At 37.3% G+C, this 22,217-nt stretch overlaps 1 long non-coding RNA gene across 1 annotated transcript; it reads right to left on the bottom strand.

The window, feature by feature from the left end:
- Positions 1-359: 359 nt before the first annotated feature.
- On the bottom strand, positions 360-10,092 carry LOC141577561 (uncharacterized). Its single transcript, XR_012506816.1, has 3 exons — positions 4,927-10,092; positions 1,833-2,324; positions 360-490 (listed from the first exon to the last, which is right to left on the bottom strand). It is a non-coding gene; the product is annotated as an uncharacterized LOC141577561 (long non-coding RNA).
- Positions 10,093-22,217: the final 12,125 nt, after the last annotated feature.

The raw sequence follows: 22,217 nt of genomic DNA, 5'->3' as shown, positions 1-22,217 counted from the left end.
AGCCCTTGCAAGCCTGAGGGCTCAGGCATCTGTGACTCAAGGCTGCCTTTCCCACCCTTTTGGGTTCCAGCTACATTCTGGTCTCTAGACCTCCATCACTCTGAGGATCTAGATATGAACACAGCGCATAAAGTGGCAAACCTCCAAGTGATCAATCTCCAGGAATCCTCAAAGACTCCCTGCAACTGGCCAAAGATAAGTGAGAGGGTTTTTTTGTTTTTGTTTTGTTTTGTTTTGTTTTTTTCCTTTCAAGAGGGGTTCAAGATTGCCTGGGATGGCCATTCTCATTAGCGGCAGGAGCTGTGGTCTGGGCTGAAATCACATTTCTAGGGGGCTTAGATTTCCCACTTAGGACTCACAAATTGTCCGGCAAATATGGACATCTCCTCCGCTGCTTGCTTATCTCTCAGCTTCTCTCAGCTTGTCTACAATTTTCTCTTCCAGGCTTAGTGTTCATTCACTACCATTTAATTTCCTGTGCATGTATCATCTGAAGACAGAGAGAGAACACGTCTTTTACTTTCATTTTCTCATTCCCAGGAATGTCACTGGACAGAAGTAGTCTTTCTTTTCTTCCACCAACATCTGCTCAGAGGGCAGTCCCCCAGGTCCGTTCTGCACACTAGACCCAGTACTTCCATCAGGAGGTTGTGACCCTTTGCCCTCTACCCCCGTCTGTGTTATGTCTCTGCTCCGCCCTGAGACAAAAGCCTGTTTCTCCTCCAGAGGTGTCTGTGCCCCTTCACTCTCCTAGAACTGCCACCTCCCATCCTTTCCCTTCCCTCAGCTTGGTCCTCTCAATGGTCTTTCTGCTCTGATCACGAGCCATCTTAGTGGCCTCTACTATTCCCACCGCTTCTTTAGAAAGACAGTGATTCTTGGGCATTTGCATATAAACATCACTATTTTAGTTCCCTGTTAAACTGATGCCTCTTCCCTTATTATTTCTTTATGCACCTGGTGCTCCTGGAGTAATGAGGGTAAGAACCACTATCTCAAGCCAGGACCCAGAGAACAAATGGGGGAAAACCTCAGCTGACACACACCTAAAAGAAGTGCTTTGGTTCAGTTTCAGATGAATGATCCTCAGCTCCGAGTACTGCAACTGCAAAAGCGGGTAAGAGCATGGATCACACCCCTTAAGTAGAAGTTTTCCTGTTTCACTTGACCTTTTAAGTTTGACCTTCTGCTACCTGCTCTTTCTTGGGAAAAAAAATTATTCAGCATTTAACCTAACCAGCAACTCGAGTGACTTGCCCCAAACCTCATAGCCATTCTATGGATCAGGAGTGGTTCTGCAGAAAAACTGTTTTGATGGCAAGGTGATGGGGGCGTGGAAAAGCTCACTTAACTCCTGAGTGACATTTTCACCCTGTGTTTCTCCCAGCATCTCTTATGACACCAGATTTCTCTGAAGAATTTACCTACCCAATGTCTCACTTGTAAATCACAGCCACACCCCCCGGCCATCATATAAGCCATGGATTTCTTTATTCCCTTTGTCCAATATTCCAGAGTCCTCCTCTCCATAGCTCATTTTTAAAATATATTCTGCTTATTGGCACCTTTATACACATGGGACTCATGCCTAAAAAAGGAAGTAATAGAATTCAGCTTCAAGATTACCGTGGTAATTTTTGGAAATGTTTCTTCTATAAGTAAGACAATATTAATCTTAGTAATTCACACAAAAACTCCAATATCCCTGGAAACCAGAGAAAAGCAAGCTGAGACCTTTACTTGGCCCCTCAAGCCGTGGTAGCATCCTTGTTGGAGTTTTCAAGTTGGCCGAGCCCAGTTCAAAATTATCCCCTTAATCCTCAAGTCCTTACCTTGTTTCAGAAAGACAGACGTGCTTTTCTCCTTCTGTACACTCTTCTGTGCATCTGAGGCAGGGCTGGGGACTGCAGTGCCAGCCATCTGAAGAAAGTCTCCCTGCTCTCAAACTTGGAAGCTAAGAGCAGCCAGCGATGTGCTGTAGGGAGAGGGACTTCCCACACCTATGCTCTTTGCTCGATGTCATCCTTTTCCACACGGGTCTCCCTCGGAGGGCTGAAGGTGTGCAGGTACATGGAAGGCAGGGGGCTGGGCACTGCCCCTCAGGACACCAGGATCTCTCTTCTTGTGTATTAGATCCCACCCCTAATTCCTCTATGCACTCTTCACCATTTGGACCTGCATATAATACATCTGGAGGCAGTCACTCCCTTTAATGGTCGGGCAGGGGAAAGGCATAGGTGTCACAGAAGATAAAAAGAAGAATCATTTCTGCAATTACAGTGTTTTTGACCAGGCTACCTCCAGCAGTTGACAGCATGGGAGTCCTGTAGTCAGGTTAGGTGAGAAAGAAAAAATGGGGGACAAATTAATGTTTAAATTTACTTACACACACACACACACACACAGATAGTGAATATTTACAAACTATTAGACACCACGCTAAAGACTCCCACATGCAGACTCCAGCTTTGGTGCAAGCCTGCTATTGGCAGGGAAGAAAAATGTTTCCTTGTTTTGTTCTAACCTTCTTTACTCCCAGACATCACTGCTAGGACACTCACCAGAATCACAGAGCCTTGCTGGCCAGACACTGCTTCAGACTAAGTTGGAAATAGCAGGGTTCCCTCATAAGAGCAGCCATTGCCCCTGGAACTCTTATTCGGGCTCCATTCTACCCACTCCCAACACTTTCAACTCCCACCTGGCAGTTATTTTTGCCTCTTGACATTTAACCTCTCAGTCTTTCCTGCTTCCAGCAAGCGCCCCTGGCTCCCACAGCTTCACTCACTCCTCATGCCACTGTCTGTCTTCTCCTGTTCTTCTTACTCTAGTACAACCCAACCCCCAGTAGAGTGACCCCCTCACTCAAGACATTTTTTTCCCTTTGAAAAAAACAGCCTCACAATTTTGATATGATCTAAAAGCAGAACAAAATCAAATCTACCTACCTACTTATCTATAATTTATTTCCCATGATGCATAATTTTGGCTTTCATCCTAACGGCTCCCACTAAGGAGAATTTCTATTGATACATGTGTTTGCGTCAGTCCAGTCTTTTATAAGTTGAAGGGAAATTCGAGTCTCACTTCAGGTAGTAGCTTGCTGGGCTGCATTTCCCCCTTCCTAAGCGTTAGATGACATCTCATTCTATCCTCCACTTTACAGATCATCCCCGGTGAGAAAGGAACTAACATAAAAGGCAGTATCCATTGCTCAGTTAGACGGCCAGTGCATGGCGCAGCTACTGCATGAAAATTGTGGCGGACTTGAGGCTCTGACAGAGCAGCCATTTGGTTATTTCTGGGTTCTGTTTCCTTAGGCATAGTCGATTCCCCCAGAAGGAAAATGATAACCTCAGCCTTTCTCCAATAAGTGACTTGGGTCTTCTGTACACCCTTCCTTCTCATAGAAAGTTTGTCTCATTCAGCCTAATCTCTGTCCAAGAGACGATACACAAAAGCTCACCTCCACACCAGCAGGCAGCTTCTCTAATAACCTCAGCTTGCAGATGCTTCTCCTTTCAAACGTGTTTCACTGAAGATGGCTTTTGAAGGCAGGGATCCTCTAGGTGATTTGTTCATGGTGCTCAAGCATTTGGCCGAACACAGTCCTCTTGTAAATCTCTAAGACACCATGGATGTACAACCTCTAGTATTTCTTTACTATGGATGACTGTTGGTGTTGGAAGATTGCCCAGGGTTCTGGAGCTTTCTTTACCTCATCAGTTACTCCCTAGGATTCTGCAATCCCAGGTTAAGTTTACATAGACTAACTGCCACTCAACAATAATTTAGTTTCCTCAAAGGAAACGCTGTCACTCACCTACTTTATATCACATGCTTAACTCCATCTCTATTCAGACACGCATGAATATTTGGCTAACGGAAAAAATTATCCTCCTCAGAAACACCCTACACTATTTTGTCCTCCTGATGGGCCCTTCAGGGAACACCTTTTCAATCACTAAGACAGCTTCCTCAGTTACCAGATTTAGATGAGTGGTGCAATTTTCACATGTAACTACAGTAATGTAAGAACTTCTTTTAAATTATGCAAATATTATACAGAAAACTTAAAAGACTATCATCTTCACAATTCTAATATATACATGTATATATATATATATTAGAATTCTATTATGTATATATTTCTTCCTGTCTTTATCTTTAAAAGGAGATATTTATGCAGTTTTTAAGTAGCATATGTGAAATTTTTAAGCCTTCATTTCTTTATTGTTATGTTTTCATGAATCATAATGTTCTAAATTTCAACTAATTTGAATAAAAATATTTTCATATGAAAAATGTAACATTCATATTACATGCTTTTTTCTCTCTCACTATATTCTTTAACTCAGTTCTTAGAAGTTGGATCATGCAATGAGAGTTTGAACATTTTACTAACCCTTAAAGATACATTATTTTTTTTTCTACAACCAGAATATAGGTACAACAATGTCCTTTGTGTAGTACAGTGAAGAGAAAAGTTAATGAGGATCCCAAAGCAAGACTGATAATAATTATTCCTTATATTCCCAGTCTAAGGTTCAAAAACACTCTGAAGCATGGCAGGTGGCTATTTAACCAAATTCTTCCTTGAACTGTCTACAGGCCAATTCCCTTTCTTCCTTTATTTTCCAAAGTCAACAGTTCTCAGACTTGCATCTAAATGATGGCTTAGAAATAAATCATTTTCTCTCCTCTTTTCCTACATTTGATCTAAAGAAGAAAGCAAAACTTGAAAAACAACTTTTCAAAAATAAAGCTACCTTGTCTTATGGAAACCACTGGGCAACTTTACAACTTTATTGTATAAAATACTTGAAAATAATCAAACATATTTTTAAAGTAAGTATATAGTATTTTTCAGTATATACATATACATATACATATATATGTATACTCATATATAGATTTATTGTTTACCATGTATGAAGATTCAGACATACGTAGGCAGCGTCCCACATGATGTCACAGCAAGCCAACTTTCTTGATGTTTTAGAACGAGGGACTCTGATCTCCAGAGGGAATCAGTCAAATCAAGCTTGGCTCAATAGCAAAGTCTCTGCCACAAGATAAAGTTAATTTTAATAAAGCCATCTTTCTCACATTTATCTCTTTCTCCAACTTCTCCTCAACCTCTTAGCCTCCTAAACCTATCAGACAATCCCGTTTGCATTTTAGGAACGACAGTCTTCAAGAAAACCCTGAACAAAGCTTTCACAAGGGCTGTTTCACTTAAGCTTTATGAGTCACAAGTACATCGGAAACAATGCTTTGGTTTCTTAGAAACTAACAAACTGAAGATTTAGAAGGAGAAATAGGAAAAAAGATAGAGAAGGAGAAAAGTAGACTTTCTTGTTTCCCAAGTGAAAACTGAGTGATGTAAAATAGTGGCACAGGGAGGGGGGAAGGTTCTAGGATGGGGTTCGGCATTTTGAACTTGTCACTGATGCCACGGGAGGGAACACTGCAGGAACTGGGAGAGGTGGGCCTTGAAAGCTGTCTGCAGTCACACGTCCAAACTGGAATCAGACTCTTTATTACAAGTAATAAGAAAAACATGAAGGAGACTTCTGGAACGGAATAAACTACAGGAACTTCTGAACAAACAAAATACATTAGCTTTGAGTTCAACAGTTACATATGATTGATTACACTTTGCCTCTTTAAAATGTTTCTTAATTGTCTTTTTTTTTAATATATTTAAGATATGGATGTAAAGGCAATTAAATGGCTCTGAAGTCTCTATTAACTGTCAGGGATCATGAACTCATCTGGCTGGTGGGAGACTCATCCTTTCACTATCACTCTATGATCACTGAGGATATAATATGCAGAGGAAAGGAGTTTAGCTGAAATAAAATGAAAATGAATATATATATGTATGGTGTAGAGCACAAGATCCCAGATAGAGATACATTGTCATCAACTGAACTTCAAGTAAAAAAAAAAAAAAAGAAAGTATGATAATGTAGATAAAAATACACTTATGACAATATGAGAGAATCTGTGATCCTGCTATACAACAGGAATTTTTTTCAAATTTTTAAAAGAATTTTTATTGAGATAAAGTTGATTTGTAATATTATAAAATTTCGGTGTACAGCACAGTGATATGCAATTTCTAAAGGTTATATTCCATTTATAGTTGTTATAAAATATTGGCTATATTCCCTGTGTTGTACAATATATCCTTGTATCTTTTTTTTTAATTGAAATATAGCTGATTTACAGTGTTGTGTTAGTTTCTGGTGTACAGCATACTGATTCAGTTATACATACATTATATATATATTCCTTTTCATATTCTTTTTCATTAGAGGTTATTACAAGGTATTGAATATAGTTCCCTGTGCTAAGAGTAGGGCCTTGTTTATCTATTTTGTATACAGTAGTTTATGTCTCCTAATCCCAAACTCCTAATTTACCTACATCCCCCTTTCCCTGTTGGTAACCATAAGCTTGTTTTCTATGTCTGTGAGTCTATTTCTGTTTTGTAAGTTCATTTGTATTATTTTTTTAGATTCCACATATAAGTGATATCATATGATATTTGTCTTCCTATGTCTGATTTATTTCACTTGGTATGATAATCTCTAGGTCCATCCATGTTGGTACAAATGACATTACTGAATTCTTTTTTTATGGCTGAGTAATATTCCACTGTATATATACAGTAGGGAATTTTGATCGTACTATTCCGATAATCCCAACTGCATACAACTATGAATACCATCTCTACAAGTAAGAAAGGGCTATTTTAAAAAGTCTCTTATAAGGGGAAGGGATGAAATATTCAGCTTGTAGCTGGATAAAGAACAGAAAGACTAGCTATCAGGCCTCATTAGTGAGAGGACATAATCAATTTTCCTGAAGCAGGCCTTCCTGCATGCTGGGGCTTAGATTATATGCAAAGATACATATCAGGCTTTCTTTTTTATGCTTGGACTAGATAGGCTTCTAACTTTTCAGAAGTGCTGACACAGATTTGAATTGTCTCTAACTCTAAATGGTAAGAGTTCAAACTTCTAAGAGTGAACTATCTGGAAGTCCAGGATTTTTAAGGGTATTCTGAACTGTTATCAGAGAGGATAAATTTCCTCCTTTCTGAATGCTCAAGAAGGGACTGTATAAATTTGTAGTGGAAATACATAAGGAATTCATGTATGAAATATGTGGTTACATGTAGATCAATCAGTGACTCTTTGAGTATTAGTGGCTATTCATGTCCTATTTGGCTTTCTTTAGTTTGAATTCAAACTATCAAACTGAACATTTTTAAAGAGTATCTCAGCTTTAGCACTAAAATATCAGGTGCAACTTAGATCTGATGAGAATGATACATATATGCCACATTATGAAAAATATATATGTGTTTATGTATGTGTGCATATATACATAGTAGAACAGAGGGGAAATACTATTGGTCATTTTAATTAAAGCTCATTTTATTTTAGATGGCTTTAAGTGTTGAAATCAAAAATCCCTGTTACTACACTATCTGATCCTTTGGCGTACATAATTATTCTTTTTGTCTGATTCCACAATACTTAGCAAAGTGCCACATAGATAACTAGATATACTATATATAATATATATAAAATCTCTAAATAGAATAATAAATAAAACATACTACCATACGTATTGAAAATTTGTCTGCTTAATTTCATATGTTAAGTTATCTTTAGTTATGCATGATTTCTTACTGTTGAAGAATAATTTAAAAACTTTTCCCTGCTTTTGGATAGCTCCACTGTCTTGGTTTTCTCTCAAAAAAAATTAAGAATTAATTGTGTCAATACTTATTAAATAGCCATAATTTGTAATTTATACAGATTATTCTTTTCCTCAATATTATTCAATACTATTTCATTTAACAAGCTGTAAAGTGAGGCTCAGAAAATCCAAGACTAAGACAGAATCCTCTTTTTCCCTTTTCAGAATATTAAAATTAATATGTATGTTAACAATTATACTGAAAACAGCAATGCATGGTATTATTTAACACAGATATGATATAAAAAGTGTTATATGCCTTGAAACAGAAGAGAAATAATTCTTCTTCTTGGAGAATGGACAGTGTGTAACTATATACTAGAAACTGAAGAGATTCTTGAAAAGATACTTAAAGAATCTATAATTTACTTGCTAAGTGATGAGCAGGCTATGAAAATTTTAGAAGAGGGTGGGAAGGGATAAACTGGGAGTTCAAGATTTACAAGTATTAACTACTACATGTAAAACAGATAAACAACAAGTTTCTTCTGTATAGCACAGGGAACTACATTCAATATCTTGTAGTAACCTATAATGAAAAATATGAAAATGAATATATGTATGTATATGTATGACTGAAGCATTATGCTGTACACTGAAAATTGATGCATTATAAACTGGCTATACTTCAATAAAAATAATAATAATAATAATAAAGGACAATTTTAGAGCACAAGAGAAATGTGGAACCTAAAACAGGTTGATGTAAAGGTACTTGACAATTGAGGTAAAAATAAAAAGCTTGGTGGAAAGGGATCAGATGAAAATCCTCTGCAGCAATAATTCCTGTACAAGTTGATTAGTGCCTGAACTCGGATCATGAGTTAGGGTAGTGAAAGAAAGTGGCATGATGAAGAAATCAGTAAGACTTGGGAGCTATTTGATTTCTTAAGAAAGGAGTGAATATACCATTTGGTCTTAGAGGCAGAAATTTCATTTTAGACCTATTAATTTTCAACCAGATGGAAATTCTTTTCAGAATTAGGAACTGTATCAATTCCCTATTGCTGCATAACAAATTACCACAGACTTAGTGTTTTAAAATACCACATTTATTACCTTGTATTTCTGAAAGTGGGAAATCCAAAATCATCCTCACTGAGCAAAGTCAAGGTCTTGGCAATGCTTGGGTCCTTTGGGAGACTCTGAGAAGAGAATCTGTTTCTGTAACTTTTTCAGCTTCTAGAAGTCATCTTGAGCATCCCCTGGCTTATGGTCCCTGCTTTTTGTCACTCTACCTATTGCTTCTGTTCCATCTACTACTCCCACTCACTCTGATCCTTCTGCATCCCTCTTACTAAGAACCCTTGTGATGACAATGGGCCCAACTGAATAACCCAGGATACTCTCCTCATCTCAAGATCCTTAACTTAATCACACCTGCAAAGTCCCTTATGCCCTAACAGTTAACATATCTTAAGGTTCTGATTAGAACATGGACATGCCTGAGGTCGTCCTATCATAGCTCATGAGTGTGGTATTTGGGAGAGGGGGAGGGTTTGAGACAAAGATTCAACAGTCATTAACTTGGTCTGAGAGTTGGTACTCTACATGCAAATAAAATCTCTAGAATAAAAGGCTAAAGAAAAAAGGACAGGGGAAAGGGGCTTTGGAATGTTGACATAGTAGGAAGTAAGAAACCACAGGCTGGCCACCCAGTGAACTGGAAAACCGCATCTGAAAGCTTAGAACCATGTCGAAGACTACTTCAAATGGAGAGCAGTACAGTGAGTACCGAGCTAAGAGAGGATGTGTCTCAGTTTCTGCGAGTTATCAAAAACGTTGTCCAGTTAGCTGGTCTCCTGATGGGCTGTGAGGTAGTCAAGGAGTATCGTCTTCCTTAATCTTTGCATATTCTTTCAGCAAAACACCAGTCATGATTTCATGCCAAAACCAATTTTAAAGTCTTATTTAGTATTTCTTTCTTTACTCATCAACATGGCAATTCATCAGCAAATGTGTAAAGCCGCTCCGATAGTGCTATGAGCCATGAGGGTTATTAGCTTGGGGAAACCAGATGGAGGAAAGCATTTCTCTCCCAGAGCTGCAGGGAACGCTGGAATCAAGAAAACATGTAGGCAGGAGCCAAAAGGAAACTAGGTCTATGCCGGAGGAGATCTAAGAAGGCCATCAAGACCACTGAAACACCCCCAAGGAGAGAGAAAGTATTGGATTTGGAAAAAGTGGTCAGAGAGCACAGGAAGTAAGTAGGGAGCACCAAGTCTAGAGCAATGTCTCTCAAACCTGGTCTCACATTAGAATAACCTGGAGAGCTTTCAGAAGCAGCCAATGCTTAGGCTCCACCCAGAAATAATTAAATTAGAATATCTGTAGGTGAGGCACAGAGGGCACATTTTAAAAACCTCCCCAGGTGATTTTAAGTTGCAGCTAGGGTGGCGAATCACTGAGCTAGAACAAGCACAGAAGTTTCACAGGCAATTATCTGGAAAAGGGGGGGGCACCATTTTATGCCTGATGACTTCTTGGCTGATGTGCCAGCAGTAAAAATCTGAGACCACTGGACACGTTTCAAAGTATCAGGCAAGGTGCTAGCTTCAACTTTAATGCTCATGTTAACAAAGCTACAGATATTTTCTGCTCTCAAAGTTAATCGACCTTTATTATTTATGAGAAGAATATTGCTCTACTTAATGAATCAAAAAGAACATAATTTTACATACAACCCTGAATATAATTGATCCTAATTCTTACAATTAAGTCTTCTGTCCTCTTGTATCACTATTTTTCAATTATAAAATATCTAATATAAGAGGCATAAAAAAATGCAATGAAATCCTCTATAGCCACAATAATTTTAAGAATTAAAAACATTTCTAACACAGGTGAAGATTCCTGTGTACCATGCCTCAATCTCTTTCTTGAAATACTAAAATTGTAATCACTAGCCTGTATTTAGTGTTTATCACTCCCATATGTTTTATTTTTTTTTTACCCACTCAACATGTTTATTTTAAAATCCATTGCTTTTAGTATACACAACTCAAGCTTATTCACTGTTTAAACAGTCCACTGTGTAGTTATATCATGATCATTATTAATTCTCCCACTGATGTGTTTAGGTTGTTTCCAGTTGTATTTTTTTAAAACAGGCTTAATAAAATATAATACACATATCATAACATCTATCTTTCAAAAGTTTACAACTCAGAGCTTTTTAGTTTATTCATAGAGTTACAAAAAACACACAACTATATAATTTTAGAGCATTTCATCACCCAAACCACATTCACTACAAGTCACTTCAGTTGCTTTCACGCCTAGCTGCCCTGCAACCACTAATCTAGATTCTGTTTCTTTGAACTTGCCCATTCTGGACATTTCATATAAATGAAATCCTACAAACGTGGTCTTTACTGACCGGCTTCTTTCAATTAGCATAATGTTTTCAAGATTCACCCATGTTTTAGCATGTGCCAGGACCTTTATTCTTTTTTATTGCCAAGTAAAATTCCACTGTGCAGCTATGCCACATTCAGTTTATAGACATTTGACTTGTTTCCACCTTTTCACCATTATGAATAATGTTGCTATGAGCATTCATGAATTTTTGTGGGGCATATGCTCTCAGTCCTCTTAGGTTTATACCTAGGAGTGGAACTGCTGAATCATTTGGTAGCTCTATGCTTAATATTGTGAGGAGCAGTAAAATTGTTTTCCAAAGGATTTCACTTATAAACATCACCAGCAATGTATGTGTGGTTACTCAATTTTCTCAGCATCCTCAACATTGGTCATGGTCTTTTTCTTAGCCGTCCAACAGGGTTTAAAGTGGTACCTCATGTTTGCTTTGACTTCCATTTCCCTAATGATTACTGATCTTGAGTAATTTTTCATGTGCCGAGTGGCCATTTGTGAGCCATCTTTAGAGAAATGCCTATTCAAATATTGTGCCTACTTTTTAATGGCTTGTCATTTTAGATAAAAAAGCCACACAGTGGAACCAGAATATACAGGTGACCCTTGAACAACTGTATAGGTCCACTTATACACAGAGTTTTTTCAGTCAAAATACTACTACAATACTACACGATCAGCTCTTGGTTGAGACTGTGGATGCAGAAACCCAGATTCAGAGAGCTGAATATGAAAAGTCATACTCAGACTTCATTGTTTAAGGGTCAACCGTACATCCTGCAAAGGACTCATATTCATAATGTGTAAAAACTTCTTCCCAACCAATACAAATGCAAATGCTTCAATAGAGAAACAGAGCTAACTAACTAGAGCTATTTAGCTGATAGCTGAATAGAGAAAAAAATGCTAACTACTATGACAGATACTTCATAAATGTGAAAACCCAAATGGTTAATGAAGCTAAGAAAAAATAATCAAAAGACTTTACTCATAAGGGAAATAAAAATTAATTCACAATGAGATACCAAAACACGGTGAGCTATTGATACACATCCACCAGAGTGGCTAACGTAAAAAGGTACAAAATACCTCCTGTTTCTGATAATGAAATTTGAACTTTCACGTGCTGCTGAAACTTGTTGGACATATTTTCAAAAATTGAAAAGTGACTTTTGATCTAAGCATTCCACTCCAAGTAAATAAATGCCTAATAGAAATGAGTGTATTTCCTAAGAAAGTATTCATAGTCAGACTATTACTGTTACCAAGTCCAAACTTGTTCTGCTTGCCACATGACAGGCCAATAAATCAGGAGATGATGCGTTGGGGCAAGGAATAATGACCTTATTCAGGAAGCGGGCAGACTGAGAAGATGGCAGACTAATGTCCAAGAGAACCATCTTCCCCAAGTCAGAATTCAGGCTCCTTTTATACGAAAAAGGGGAGGGGTTGTGGTTGGTTGTTGCAAACCTCTTGAAGTCAGAATCCTTTGTTCTTACAGATGTCCACCTGGGTCAGGTCGTGATGTTTCTGTAAACCTCTAACAAGACAAGTGTTATTCTCTATTTTGCAACTTTTCATCTTTATATGAATGGGAAAGTGTTATACCCTTAAAGGTCAGCGCCTTGAGAACAGGCTACCCTGTACTTCAGGCTAGAGGCAACATTGCTTTACAAAAGGCGCAGAACCAGCGTGACTAAGCACGGGAGCCAGCACAGCGTTAGAGCTAAAGGAACAGATCTAATATGGAGTCAGATGTGTTCTTCCCTATTACATTACTAATATCTAAAAACTGCAGATAATCCAAAAATGCCCATCACGAATAGAATAGATAAATAAAATGTGGTGTATCTGTCCAGTGAAATACTATTCAGAAACTTTAAAAAATGAACTATAACTTCATCCAGTAATATTAATAAATCTCACAAAGGTTCAGAAGAGCCAGACACAAAACAATACATTCTTCATAAACATACATAGTTTAACACAGTTTCAAAAGTCACACCAGTAATTATCTCAAGATCCAGGTGTTGGAGATGTGGCTGTGTTTATAAAACTCCATTGAGCTGGACTTTTATGATTTGTGTACTGTATGTGTGTGTGCATATGCTCATTATATACACATTTATTTTCCTCTGCAAAATATTTGCCCCTCTCTCTTAGTTTTTTTTAATCTTCCCTCTTCAAACACCTTCTTCTATCCTATTTTAAAATGTAAATTTTCTAAAGACATGATCCTTTCCCTTCTGCTTTTCAGTATTAAAACTGGAGTAACAAATGCCTACTAGGAAATTAATTTGGTAGGGAAGGCATGACCAGATGTGGTCCTAAACAAAGGGCGGTAGCAGGGGATTTTTAAAAGAAAACGATCCTGAGAGAGGAGAAAATCCACTAAAACATGATGAAATCAGTAAGAGATAAAGGAGAAAACTGGATCAAAACAAAGTGTCTTCACTCCAAGATCCCTAATGGGCTCACACAAATTGCACTGAACAAACAATAAATCCGTGCATGGGTGGGTGCCCGTAACTACCCACATTATTCAGCAGTTCTGTCTAGATGGTCAGCATGGAAGGACTTCTCATCATGAGTTCACTCAAGTTTCCTGTGCCTGTTTCATAAAATGCACCTGCTGTTAAATGATTACCGACTGGAAAGAATCCTAATGGAGTCGGGGACAGAAAAATCAGCGACCATCTGAAAGTTTCTTTGAGAATATATGTGACTGACTCCAAGCACCAAAATAACATCTGTGTCTGGTAAAGCTCAGTATGCTATATATAAAGCTCTCGCTAAGTAGATGTGATCACAGAGATTATATATTTAGATACCGGCTATCACAAAACAAGGAGAATGTGCCACTCAGGTGGCTCTCAACAATGGTCTGCATTTTGTCATGCACTTATATATCCATTCTAAAGGACAGGAGGGTAGAATTAAGGCTAACAGATAGTGGAAGACTGCACTGGGGACACATCCCAATCATCTTTTATTGCTAAGCTCTGCTCTGTCTCTGATTTGATTTTCAGGAAAGCCTGCTGGGTAGTCTCAGCGATGCACTTACACGTTTGAAGCAGATGACATTAGTCACACTGCTTAAACCCGCGACTGAAGCTCAGAACAGTATTATTTCAAGAGACAACTTCCTTCATATACAAACACAGGCGGGTTCACTGGATGACTTCACCTATCTCCTCATTTTGCTTTTGTTTTGTTAAAGAAGCCATCATCACCAGAATGGCCATGGAGGTTTCACATCCTGCAGAGAATGAAGCAATTATGAAATTCATTTAGGGCTTCTGAAAAGAGTAAACAACAATATATTTACAACACACCAGATGGCAAATGGATATCGTGTTTATTTTATATTTTCATGCTAAAACCTGTGTAATGTGCATTCCACTCATAGAGGTGGTTTTAGGAAAAAAAAGGATGTGCTTGTTTTCAAAGGTTCCTCTGCAATTTCTGAAAAAGTAAGCAGTCCTATTGTTAAGAGTCAGATATACTGAAACAAATGTATGTAAGTTGCCTTATTTGGCAGTAATATACTCAGTAGATATTTTAGCAAAGGCTTCTTTCCTATGCACTTACTGTCCCTTTTAATCTCCGGCTGTGGGTACTGTTTTTTAATAAAAAGGATCGAGAATAAATATGCTTGTAAGGTCATTCTGTGCTCACTCAGTAAAGGGCTCAGTTCGGATCCACTAGAGACATTTTGATATGTCTCTTAGGCTGTCTTCTTAGGCTAAGTGAGCTTTTTAAAAACTGTTAAAGAACAGTCTTTCTGGGATAACAGAAAAGCCACATGCAAGAGAACGAATTTGGACCGCAGCTTCACCCAATGCAAGAAAATTAACTCCAAGTGGATAACAGAGATAAATATACTAGCTAAAGCTATAAAACTATCAAGAAACTAAAAAGGTAACTCATAGAATGAAAGAAAGAATTTTCAAATAAACTGTCTAAGAAGGGAATTGTATGCAGAATATATAATCTTACAATCCAATAATAAGAAGACAAATAACTCACTTTAAAAATGATCAACAGATCTGAATAAACATTTCTCCAAAGAATAAATGCCAATGGCCAACAGGCACATGAACTGATGTTCAGCATCATTAAATGTTAGCTGAATTTAAGTTAAAACCACACTGAGGAACCTCTCCACACTCACTAGGATGGTTATAATCAAAAAGGTAAATGAGTGTTAGTGAGGAGGAAGAGAAAGTGAAACCGTATGCCCTGTAAAAGGGTACAGCCACTTTAGAAAAAGTTTAGCAGTTTCTCAAAATGTTAAACATAGAGATACAATATGATCCAGCAATTCTACCCCTAGGTATATACTCAAAACATTGAAAATACACATCACACATAGATGGGCACATCAACGTCACAGCAGCATTGTTCAGAATAACTGAAAACTGAAGACACCATAAATACCCAGCAAGTGATGGATCGATAAAATATGGTACAGGCATCAAATAAAATATTATTTGGAAGTTAAAAGAAGAAGGTACTGATCTGTACTACAATATATATGAACCTCAAAAATAGCGTGCTGAATTAGAGAAGCCAGTCACAACAGAACATCATTCAATTTCTGTTACATGCTCAAATCCAGCAAATTCAGAGAGACATGAAGTGACTTAGTGGTTGCCAGGGGCTGGAGAAATGGGGGAATAGGGAATAACTGCTCATGGATATGGGGTTGCTTTTTGGGGGTGATGAAAATATTGAGATTAGACCATGGTGTGGTAATGGTGGGACAACTATGTTAATATACTAAAGGCCACCAAAGTGTACATTATAAAATAATTTTGTATAATGTGAAATATATCTCAGTAAGGCTATTATTTTTAAAAAAGCAAGTAATCTCTCTGTATAAATAACATGCAGCTGTCAATCTAAAAGAGATAAAAAGAAATGAATATGTATTTGCTTATTCTTAGTGTAGGAATAAACCAAAATTTTAATTTAAAATAATGGCGACCTATAGCAGAGAAAACCAGGCTTAGGAGGGTATAGATAGAAACTGACACTCTCTAAATATACTTTGTTTGGTAGACTTAATTTCAGAATTTTGTAAATGTTTTACACAGTTATACAACAAAATTGAATTTAAAAGATCAGTCCCTAAATATAGAAAGTAAAATTAAACAAATGAACCTGTGCATTAAATTAGTGGCATAAACACATAGAGAGAGACCATTTCACATCAGCTTAAGAGTTTAAGATACAATAATATGATAATGCCTCCCTAATTGGGTATGCTCTAAAGATAAAAAATAATTTAAAGAAAAATCTTCAACACTTTTCAGCAGTTTTTTGTTGGTTGTAGTGTTGGTATTTTTATACTGACGCTGCTATGTGTACTGTCGGGTAAAGTAAACGATTAATTATACTGGGATAACTGACAACTAGAATTTTTTTTGGTGTGGGAAAAAAAAAAGCCAGATATAAAATTATTGAAATGAAATAAAATCTCTGTAATCCTGAGTGGAAGTACCAATGTGAATAACTCATGGTCTATTTTATCATAAAATAAAATTCTATCACTATTCACCAATTAGGAAATTGTCAAACTTCCGTTGTCAAACTATTTTGAGTCAGTCTCAAACTGTCTGAATTATCTGGGTGAGGAAATAGTTACCTCAAAACCACATGAGAATTGACACAAACAAAAGGTGATTCATGGTGGCTGCTTCCCCTCTGCAGGTGTCTTCATTTTGAGACATCTTTGAGAATTTTGAGTCCTTAGAATCTACCAGAGAGCGTCTAACTAAGAAATAAGAATGCTTATTCCTATTCACACAGGTTCGGAGCCACATGAAACAGATGCACACTATGAGTTTGATATATATCAATATCATCGGGGAAAAGAGTTTTGAAGGAAACAATACCGAGGCAGCAGAAGAAATGAGCTCTAACTAGAATCTGGATTTTCTAGATATTTGACTCTGGCAAGTCCTATCATCTCGCTGGACCTTCATTTCACCATTAATAAAATGTAAAGTCTGAAATAATAGTACCCAAAACATTCTTTGTCTCTGAACTCCATGGTTTTACATAGTTATCCTGATATGTAAAAAGATATCAGCTACTCCTCACCAGAAATCCCTTCTTAACAATGTATAGCAGTGTCAAGTCAATGAGAATGAAATAAAGTTTCACAAATAATGACTAATACATCATCAACATTCCTAATGCGTGGTAGGTCCCATGATAGTGGTGATAATCAAAACATTGGCTGATATTTCTGCACTTAAGAAAAAATAATAAATGCATCTGTAACTGCAGTTTCTTGTCTATCATATTTATTGGTGAAGCAATTTGTTACATGCAAGACATATACAGGGCTTTTTCTCGTTGCTAGATTTATAAGATTGTTCACACTTGATAAATTGCTTGTTAAATGGTGCTTACAATTTCCCCGAGAGGACAATAAAAATATATTCAGGTTTATTGGTCAATCATCGGCTTCTCTGACTTATCAGTAGAATGTAATGAAATCTTATGTTCTATCTTACTTTTTGTTCTTGGAAATATTTAATGAGATTTGATCTGTAAATAATCAATTCATAATTATTCACAAATCAGCTTGAATTTGCTACTCTTTCATAAAGCAACAAAATTTATAGTTTGCATAGAAACATTCTTAAAGTGAGTAGACCTTCGGAAGGCTCTCTGTAAGAGATGACATTTCTATAAGAAATGTCAAAGAATTCTACTCTATTGTTATGTTAGTTTGGCCTAGAATGTATTTGTTTTAAATTTAGAGATAATATGAACTATGATTTTTAAATAGAACAATCCTAAGGAAGAAAATACTATATAGCTAGCAACATTATGGCAAAAATGGAACTTGACAATGTATATAAAATTATTCTTTATGCAGAAAAAATAAGCATTCAAAAATTGATCAAGGATATAGTTTATTTACTGAAGACTCCTCTTAAAATTAGCAGAATTTATTCATATGCAAGTGTTAACTTAGATTCAGTATTTTTTAAGGCTCGAAGTCTGGTTAATTTCTAGAATATGGTATAAACCATTTTATAGTTACTTAATTAAATTTAAGTATAAAAAATCACATGTAAGTGACAGAAATAGGTTCCTTAACTATAAAACAGTGGGAAATTATGAAAAATCTGTACAGAGTTTCATTAATATTTACTTTATTGGGAAGTAATTAGTTTGAAAATATGTACCTTTTAAATATTAGTAAAGAAAGTACACTAGTGATTTAGTTTAGCACAAGGTTTGAAGAAATTAAATTACTTTGTGTTTCAGTCTCTAAAATGGAGTCTATGAAAATTTCTTGCTTTATTATTATTAAAATGTTTATACTTTTAATATCTAAAGTGTAAGTTTACAGAAAATGAGCCATAATCACTATTTCAGTTTAATCCTATGTAAAGGGGGCCTGGCTTCATGGTATCATACATTGTATCTTATTGTAGATAAAGTAATTATTTGCAATTCTCTATTTTGTCAATGTAATTCCTATCTCTTATAGTTTAATACCTGCAAATGCTAAATTTTACTTACATTAACATCAAATGTGCTAGCATTTTTTTTTTCAAGACAGACACACCTTGTCTTGTGACGGGGTGGGGAGTGAAATTTTTCTGGCAATAACATCTCTTTTTCCTTCTGTATCCTTGTATATTCTCAGCCAAAATTATTTTTGATAAGAAGAAAAAGAAGCCAAGGAAGGGGAAGGAGAATAAATAAAAAAGCAGCAGAGATGGAAGAGGAGAAAAGACAACTCTAATCTAATTATTAATGGCAAGAGCAGCCTGCTGTTTACATGTGAAAAACTACATGTGATAAAGATTATGTGTGTTGCCTCCAATTCAAGATGTAATGTCACTTAATCTTAATGGCAATCCTGTAATATGGGTGTTGATATCCCCATTTTATAGAGAGAAAGATACAGATGAGAGGGTTTTAAATATTTCCCTGCATTGAAGGAGACATTCATCCATTTTCACAGTATTTTATAAATATTTTGAGGCATCCTATTCCACTGTCACCTTCTACTAGACTGATTATCTGGGGTGGGTATGGGAGGGTATTTAGATTCAAAAATTAGTATGTATAAAAATTACACACACCAAAAAGGACAGCAATAATTTAAGAACCTAACACTTTAAATCAGATCATCTTGACAGATACAACCCTTTCTGTCAGATCAACAGCATTCAAATAGGGACGTTGCCTTTTATGCCATGTGCTACTTACTATAAAGATGCGATGCTGACAAAAAACTGGTGTGCCAGCTCATTCTAACATGTTTTCATGATTACATCAAACTAAAAGAAATTTGAGAATTTACTTAAATAATCTGAATAAAGTAGGATCACATTTTATTGATGATTAATATGGTGGCTGTTATGTCACGTTGGATTTCCTTACTCTTCATTTGAAAAAGGAAGGTTCAGAATGCAAACCTATTGGGAATTTAGTGCCCATCAATACACCAAATGATGTATTTGAATGATGAATTTATCGTTAAAGCTGTGTGTGTAATCTTCGGATGCCTCCCATAAATATATAGCATAAATATGTTAGAGCAGGCAGACAGCGAGATATGAGGTGAGAAAGTGGGGCACAGGCCAAATGGCAGGAAACCATACATCATGTGAACAATGGGGGTCCTTGAGCAGACAGAGAAAAGCAGGAACCTTGGGACTGATAAGAGATCACTCATTTTGAGGGTGACATGTATCCTGGAGGCAGGCAAAGAAAAGTGGGAAAAGGCAGGAAACTCCAGTATCCAAATGTAACCTTTGGCTCATTATGCCCTCATTTCAACAAAATAGCCTTGCAGATTAGAAGTACCCATCACGGACCAACAGCATGACACTTCAGATCCAGACTAAATAAGGACAAAAATCCCTTCTCCCCTCAGGAAGGTGGAGCTGGGATGGAAATCAGAGAATACAACTCCAAACCCCTCCCTCCCCAATGAACATTCTGCCCACTCATTTTTACACCCTATGGAACAGGTCTGCCAAAGAAACTCAGCCCAACCATTGACCTGAGTCTGCCCTCTCTTCCCTTGAGAGCATCCAATCACTTAATAAATCCTCACTTTACTTTCTTGACCTCCATGTCTCATCTCTGAATTCTTTCTGCAACAAGACCAGAACCTAATCACCGTCAACAATTATTTGCTAAAAATATATAGTTTTGGCTCTTCCGCTAAGGAATTTAGGGTGCTAATCTAGTATATACTCTTCCCCAATTAAAATAAATTTATAGGCACTGTCAGGAAATCACCATTTCCTACATTATTTATCTTTAAGCAATACTGCGTATGAATGTTTTAACAAACAGACCTGTGACTCCTTCTATTTTTCCAGCTAAAGCAGGAAACCAGGTCATCAGGGATTTGACAAGTAAATAAGCAAATTCACCCTGTGTGCTGTTTCCTTTCAGGAGAGGAATGTTTTCCCCCAACATTTAAAAAGTGTGAGGGTGACATTTTGTAGCCAATGAATCACAGGTGACGATTTGCCCGAGTTCCCCCACAGGCTGCAGCCTGGGTTCTGTTGACCTATGAACAGCCTTAGTCTAAACCCACAGAAGTGACCAGCAGCGGGGCCTGACGCTGTCAGGGGTCTCCAGGGAGGCTTCTGCTTTAGAACTTAAACTCCTTGGCATTCAAGTAGCAGTAACATCCCCGACACCGCACCCTTGATTAAAAATATATATATATTCCCTGGGGCTCACGGTCAAGATTTTAGATCCTCCTTCAATTTGCCCTCAGGCTTTGCATTCAACTTGAGAGAACAGTTCCTCTTTTCCGGTGATTTCAAAGAAATCAGGCCAGAGGTGCTGTTTAAAGGAAAACAGTGAAGAAGCATTTCGACACATTCCTATCAGGCCTTTCTGCGTTTCACCAGGTAGAGGCTTTCCTCCAGGTTTCTCTTCCCAGAGTCTTCCCCCCACTTCAGCGCACCCCGTCCCTCAGCGCTGTCCTCACCAGTGTTCACATGATTGTAGGAGTGCACTGTAGGCGGCTTCATGCTCCTTCCACAGGATTTATTTTATATTATCCATGTTGGATTTGGGGTTTGATCTCATAGAATGTTATAATCAAGAGAAATATTTTAGAGCTTTAAGGAAAGATACCCATTTTCAGATGAAAAACTGAGGCTAAAGAAAGTTGGGTTTTATCTGCAAGACTCACAGAAAACCTGTCAGCTCCTTCTTCCCAATGAGGCCACGGAGGTCAAAGACTCCACTTCTGCTGCGTTTCCTAATTTTGGCAGATGAACTAAGTCACTCGGGTCCTCACAATCAGGCTGCAAAGTGTATTTTCTTCTGTGTAAAGTTTCCACGAGCCCGATTTCCCCACCAACCATGAATTGAGAAGCCTAGTCTTAACTTCTCTTAGACCATAAACAGAAAGGTTCTGGAATTTCTTTGAATCTATGAAGGGTGGAAATGGAGCTCATCCAGGCTACCTAGGGCCTGTGCTCCTTAACTCTGGATATGCTCAGGGAATTCAGACAAAGCAGACATCACAGCCATGCTCCGAAGCCAAAGCAGTTTTGGTTCAATGCCAGTTCTGTGCCTGCTCATGGGCTGTGATCTGAGAGGTTCCTCAAGGTCTTGCCTTTCTCACCAATCCTACATCTGTCAAATCATTGGCTTCATAAATGGTTTAGAAATTGGGACAAAAAAAGGTGCCTAAGGGCTGGTTTGACTATACAGAGGGGGTGGATGGAACCACTATCAATAATAAATATTTAGATATGCTACAATGTGCCACTCACTGTTCCCTATGCTTCTCACATACTATTTACTTTAATAATGAAGATACCTGTGTATTTTGCCCATTATCTTTTCTATTTATCAAGACAACTCAATGAATTTTGCCCATTTTAAGAAGAGAGAAGTTAAATTTTAAGAGCACACAGCAAATATGTAACAAGCTGATTTTCAACCCCTGGTCTATCTGACCCCAGGCCCTTTACTGTCATCATTTGCCTTCATCCGTAAAATTCATCGAACATGTGTTTGTCAAGCAGCTGTTCTGCTAGTGAGGGAAT

The sequence above is a fragment of the Camelus bactrianus genome, chromosome 4 (genome assembly GCF_048773025.1).
Source record: "Camelus bactrianus isolate YW-2024 breed Bactrian camel chromosome 4, ASM4877302v1, whole genome shotgun sequence".
In the NCBI taxonomy this organism is placed as follows: Eukaryota; Metazoa; Chordata; class Mammalia; order Artiodactyla; family Camelidae; genus Camelus; species Camelus bactrianus.
The sequence above is the reverse complement of the archived record's forward strand: the minus strand, read 5'-3'. Positions and strand labels throughout refer to the sequence as shown.